A 6,000-nucleotide genomic window follows, 5' to 3' on the forward strand; every position below is an offset into this window, starting at 1 on the left:
TAAAACTATTTTCTGTGGTTTTCAAACTTTAGGTAAGAGATTCTTGGGGAGATTTTAAAAAGAGATAAATCCTGAGCTCTATTCCCTGAGATTTAGGTTTCATCATTCCGGGAAGGGGGAGCTGTAACTTTAAAGAGTTCCTAGGAAATTTAATGTGCAGAACCATTGAACTAGTCTAACCCTTGACCTACCACCCGGTGATTTCTGTCTCCACAGAATATTTTCTGTGTAGGAGGGTGGTGTGGCGGGCGATGCTAAAAACCATCAAAAAGAGCTCTATAGAAACCAGATAAACTGAAGGCTATTCTTCAATGACAACCGATGAAGCTCTATATTGATAAAGATCTGGTGAAATTTTCAAAACACATTATTGCATTAAAATCCACATTTCAAGTATTGATGTCAAATTGTTTGGTAATGATCAGATAACAATGGCCAGGTGCAGGGGCACGTGCCTGGAGTCTCGGCTCTTGGGGAGGCTGAGGCAGGAGAATTGCTTGCACCCTGAAGTTTGAGATCACACTGGGCAACATAGTGAGACCCTGTCTCTAAAGAAATGAATGATGAATGGATATAAGTAAGGTTAGTGTTTCACGATTTCTTTGAGTTGAGTTCTATAAATGGCCAAGAAAACTTCCAGTTGAAGGTACCAATGGTGGAGGGGCACAGTTCTGCAGATGCTGTCGCAGAGGGCTTTCAAGACACGTCCTGCTCTCCATGAATGACCACAGCAGGAGATCATATGGACATCACTTTGGTCCAGAATCTAGGGGATGTGGATTTTTGTTCTGTTTCTGACACCATCAAATTCGTGAGTTATGTATCTGGGAACGTTTTTCATCTTTAAAATGAAATAATGATGATGATTTTAATAAATTGAAAGAAATTGGGTTTAAGATGAAAGATTTATTAACCTTCCAAAGAGGTTCACTTTTTTTTTTCTTTTACAAATAAGAGAAACAAGTGTTATCTCCCTATTTCATATACAGCAGTACCAAAATGATTTGAGCCACAGATGAGGCCAAGACAAAGAAAATGTTGGTGGCCCATTCCTGCATCAGGAACACTCTTTACATTAGACAGAGGCCTTCAGTTCTTTCATGTATCTAAAAGCACCCTTGGTCATTCTACATCAAAATTTCCCTGACCATACAGTGAGAAAGGACTATGCCTTTACTGAGTATGTATTTTTTTCAGTTAAAGTTGTGTGTGCATTTTTAAAATTAAATTGCAAATTACACAGCAAAACACTACTTGTCTTTGCTAAGTCAGGAAGCACCTCCCAAGTACTCCAAGCTAGACCTACGTTTGCTACTGTGATAAGGGTGAATAACTGAAATGCATAGCTTTGAGATTTCTAAAATCGTGTCTTCTTCTCTTCTGGAACATTCCTAACAAAAGATTACCTTGGTTCTAGCTTTTTAAGAGCCAATTAATAAAGGAACTGAGTTGTTTCAAGTTGGGAGGGCAAAGGGATGACCAGATTTCATGAAGAAATAAAAAACAACAATAAGACATGGCTTCAGATTTGCTCAGGTAAAATCAAGAGTAAATGAACTGAAATAGCAGTGGAGACAATTTTGATTAAAAAATATTAATGATACAAAAATGAAAAAGGAGTTGTGTCTTTCTTAGTGCCCTAGTTCCCCTAAGTGTTGAACAGGGAATAGTATCTCTATGCAAAGGGGCTGAGATGCCTGAACAGATTAGAAGTCCTGAGATCTGAGTTTTCCTTGCTAATCTTACTGAGACACAGCAGAAGCTCGACCTTCCTGCAGTAATTGTTGGCAGAGCTTCACCCCACACGCCCTTCCCAAAGGCACACTCCTACCCAGAATCCCCACCACAATTTCCATTTGACTTGGGGCTTTTTGGACTTTCCTCCAAGAATACACTTCTTTCCCAAAGACAGCAGAAGCCCTCAGCGCCTTACCTCCATTTCAGGAGTTCACTAACCATCATGGGCTGGGACTCGGGAGAACTGGGTCCTGACTGGGTATACTGAATGACCATGAGACGGGCAAGTTGCTTTGCCTGCTGGGTCTTGTCATCATCACCTGTATCATGACATATTTTTGACTAGATAATCTCTGAGATCCTTTCAGCACTGACATTTTATAATTTACGGCAAACTGTGTGTTCCCTGTGTACAACTGACTTGGGTTCCAATAAGGTCACACAATGGTAACTGCTGCTTCATGGGCTCCTGCATCCTCCACCCATCCTGTGAGATCTCTGCCCCAAATTTATTTCCAGGAATTCTTAGGGATCCTTTGCATGTGCTCATGTGGCCCCGCATGGCACCTGCCATTGGCTTCCTCTTCTGTGTCCCCTTGATTAGCATTCATTGTCTGAAAAGTCATGTAAGGGTCCTCAACACACTGCCACCAGTGTCCTCCATGATGGTGCTGATGTCTGCCAGTGGTGTTGCCCCCAAACGTCTCCAGAGCTGTCTAAAATCGGTTGCAATCTCAGAAGACCTCAGTGTACGCCCAGTGCCACGGCTTTAGTAAGGAAGCAGATACAGGTTGCCTCTTTCCACTCTGTTACCCTTGGTCACCTGGCATCCAGTGGAGGTTTATATCCCTTCCAGCTGCTGAAAACTGGCTGTTGTAGCTTTGGTTTGCAGCTGTTCTTTTCCTGGGGCCCTGGATGGGGTCCACCGATGCTGAGAAACCCTACCCCACTCCACTCCTGGGTCTGCATTACTGCCATCAAGATCCCCTTCCAGAGTGACCCTTGTCCTCATCTTTTTACTCACACATGCCCAGATAGGTCTGAATTGCTGAACTGAGCCCTATTTAGGCCAAAGTGGGGGATATCAATATGCTATTTAAAGAGAAAACTAAAAAAGTAAAATCACAGGAATTTTGAAGCTATTCATCTTGAAGACTATTCATGGAAACAGGGAAATTAAACACAGTATCCTTGAATATATACCCTCCACATATAGGCTTGGGCTATTGTTTCCTTCATAATGACAATTCACCTCTGGGAGTTTAGCATGTTTGCTCAGCACAATCAACACGGAGCTGTATCAGGCATCAGGAGGAAATGAGAACAAAGCTGTATTGTCAGCGAGCCCAGGGGTGACCCAAACACAGTGGAGCTGCAGAAAATTATTTTGGAAACTATTTCCTCCAAGCCGCCTGTGATGGCTAAGGCTGATTCTTGGTCGGACTTGACTGGAAGAGGAAAGTACTTAATTTGCTGAGAAGACTGCATATTGTTATTGCATTAAGGAAACCAAGAGGGAAGCACAGGTAATGGTGTGAGCCACAGCTCGGGGGAGAAAGCCCTTGCTCTGCCTCGTTCTGCCTCCTCCTCAACCTCTTCCCTAGGGGGAAGTGCTCTTTTAGCTCCATGGGCAGATATCATTAGAAGAAAAAGGTGATTTGACTTACACACACCTACCTTCTCACCTGCTGGTTTGATTAATTGGCGGTCCATGAGAGTTGAAAATCACAAAGGCCAAGTAGTGACCCAAGATGTGAACCCAGGACCTTTAGAATGGAATGGCTGGGCTGGAAAAATAGTCAATAAGGCATCTCAAGAGGTCTGTTATCAATGAGATGCGTCAGCCCTTCTGCCTCTCTTGACACTCACGTGGCCTACCCCAGAGCAGTGCCCTGTTCTAGGGTATCGTGAATGTGTGCTTGAGCCACAGCTTGAATAAGATTCAATTTCTCTAGAATCATGGTATTTTGAGAATTTTATTAAAATTTTTTCTTGTTACTAGTAAATCAATTCCTTTTTTTTTGGTACCAAGGAGTTACCCAGGGGCACTTTACCACTGAGTCATATCCTCAGCCCCCTCCCTTCCCCTTTTTTTAAAAAAAAAATATTTTTGTGACAGGGTCTCGCTAAATTGCTGAGGTTGGCCTTGAACTTGCCATCCTCCTGCCTCAGCCTCTGGTCACTGAGATTACAGTCATGGACCACCATGCCCAACATCAATTCCTTTTTTAGGAGTTGTGGAAGAATCCTGCAAAAGGGGAAGAATCCACGGTCAGCGCGTGGATAGCAGTGGTTTCTGGGAGTCATTCATTCCGCCGTTTTTCACTCCCTGTCCACCCATTCACTCAACACACACCCGTGGAGTCCCTGTTACAAGCTAAGCAGGAACAGTCTCAGGAATAGAGAGACGGGTGAGCCAAAGAGACAGGCTTGCTGCTTTCTTGGCTCTTGCAGCCTAGAGGAGGAGACAGACGAGTATGACACAAATAAATTATGTAATTGTAATAGAGGCGCACGCTTGCAGGGGAAACACAGGGTGCCACGAAAATAAACAGCAGGAGTGGTGGAGGGTCAGGAAATTTCCATGAGGAAAGCTGAGCCCTAAAGGATCAGCCAGATACAGGAGGAGTGTGGGGCAACAATTCAAGCAGGAAACCATAGCAAGAGTGCAGAGGAAGGCAGGTGAAAATCTGAATCTCAAAGAATGGAAACCAACAGTGAAGAGTTAGTGAACAAAACTAAACAGACAGAAGGCAAAAACAAAATAAAAGCAAAGCACAATAGGGCAGAAATTTGCTCCTGAAAGTGGCCTTGGAGAGCACATGCAGGGTCTCTCCATCCATTCTGGCTTCTGCCTGGCCCTCATTGAGGGCCATAGTCATTTTGGGGAAGCAGGAAGTCAGGTCCTTTGGTAGGCATCACCAAGATGGTACCCTAAGGCAGGCAGATGTAATGAATTACAATGTGGTTATCAAGTGGCACCGATGGCCAAGTTGGAGGTAGGGATAAAACTAAAATGACTGAGTACTGGGGACACGGCAGGCAACGCTGAGGTACTTCGTGTTCCTTATTTCATTTAATATTCCAATCGTTCTGCATGGTGGATAGTATGCATCTTGTGTTCTAGAGAGGAGATGCAGACCTGGGAAGGTGAGTGACCTGCCCAGAGAGTTGATGATGGAGATGAGCCAGCTCAGGTTGGGTTGGCTTCCATGTCTGGGGGTTTCCATACTCTTCTGCTTTGCTTCCTTAGAGGGGCCACAGAACTCATCTGGTCCAGGTCTCTTCTTTTCTACAGGAGGAGATGGAGGATCACAGGCTTAAAACACTCTCACAAAAGGCCTAGGAGCTAGTGGCAAATGAAGACTGGTCCCCCATTGCGAACCCATACATCTTTCCTATTTGCTGCTGTTTCAATACACATAATAAAAAATCACTTTCAATTTGTCAGGATGCCAGAAATGCAAAATAGACTCATCCTTTTTTTTTTTTTTTAGTTTCAGCCCTGTTTCCCTGCCCCCACAAAAATTTCAGTGTTGAAACATGTAGTGAGAAAGTCCTATTAAAAAACAAAACCCTACTAAATGATATATTTTGTAACAGAGCAATCACACTTTACTGCATTAGTTTGGATTTTTGTATTTTGAGCTCTTTTAAAGCAGGGCATGCTTGCATTAAACAACTATTTGTGCCTTTTCTATAATATTCTACATTCATCTAATAAAATACAAAGTATATATAACTGGTTGGTTTCTCTAATAAAATCTCATATCCAGAGTAATATCTTGGTCCAAACCTTGAATCAGTGAAACAATATTCTGGAATAGGAAGATAGAAGAGAAGATAAGAAGATAGAAGCAACCGTGGCTTCATCAGAGGTGAATCCCACATCTGCCATCATAGAGTTGCTTCTAATTAGTTTCAGCTTTAAACATGACATTCTGGCCTCCAGTTCTGCATCTGGGAAATGAAAAAAAAAATTGTACCAGGTGGTCTGTATCCACTTTTGAAGATCAAAGAGATGAGGGCACCTGGAGGTATATTCACAACTAACTCACCTTCTCACCCGTGGTCCGTAACACCCAGCCGCCATGCTCACCGGCTGGGTGCCTTAATTTTAATTCTCGCCTTCCCTGCCAGGTTTTAGAAATACTGAAGAGAACATCTGAGATTTTCAATTCCTGGGCCTGAGCGCCCCCTAGGCACACAGAGGTAAACTGTGACAGCCTTGGAAGAAATCAGGATTCTGGGAAGTGGATATCT

At 43.3% G+C, this 6,000-nt stretch overlaps 2 long non-coding RNA genes across 2 annotated transcripts in view; one reads left to right on the top strand and one right to left on the bottom strand.

Annotated features, from left to right (window-relative positions):
- LOC306641720 overlaps positions 1 to 231 on the top strand; it is a 72,633-nt gene extending 72,402 nt beyond the window's left edge. The window contains exon 5 of the long non-coding RNA XR_013758252.1: positions 217 to 231. This is a non-coding gene — a long non-coding RNA (uncharacterized lncRNA). The remainder of the gene's footprint in view (positions 1 to 216) is intronic.
- Positions 232 to 3,852: 3,621 nt separating this feature from the next.
- Positions 3,853 to 5,693, bottom strand: LOC306641264. The gene is made up of 3 exons (XR_013758100.1): positions 5,534 to 5,693; positions 4,880 to 5,029; positions 3,853 to 3,985 (listed from the first exon to the last, which is right to left on the bottom strand). It is a non-coding gene; the product is annotated as an uncharacterized lncRNA (long non-coding RNA).
- Between the last annotated feature and the right edge of the window lie 307 nt (positions 5,694 to 6,000).

Source organism: Sciurus vulgaris (assembly GCF_902686455.1).
Source record: "Sciurus vulgaris genome assembly, chromosome: 12".
In the NCBI taxonomy this organism is placed as follows: domain Eukaryota; kingdom Metazoa; phylum Chordata; class Mammalia; order Rodentia; family Sciuridae; genus Sciurus; species Sciurus vulgaris.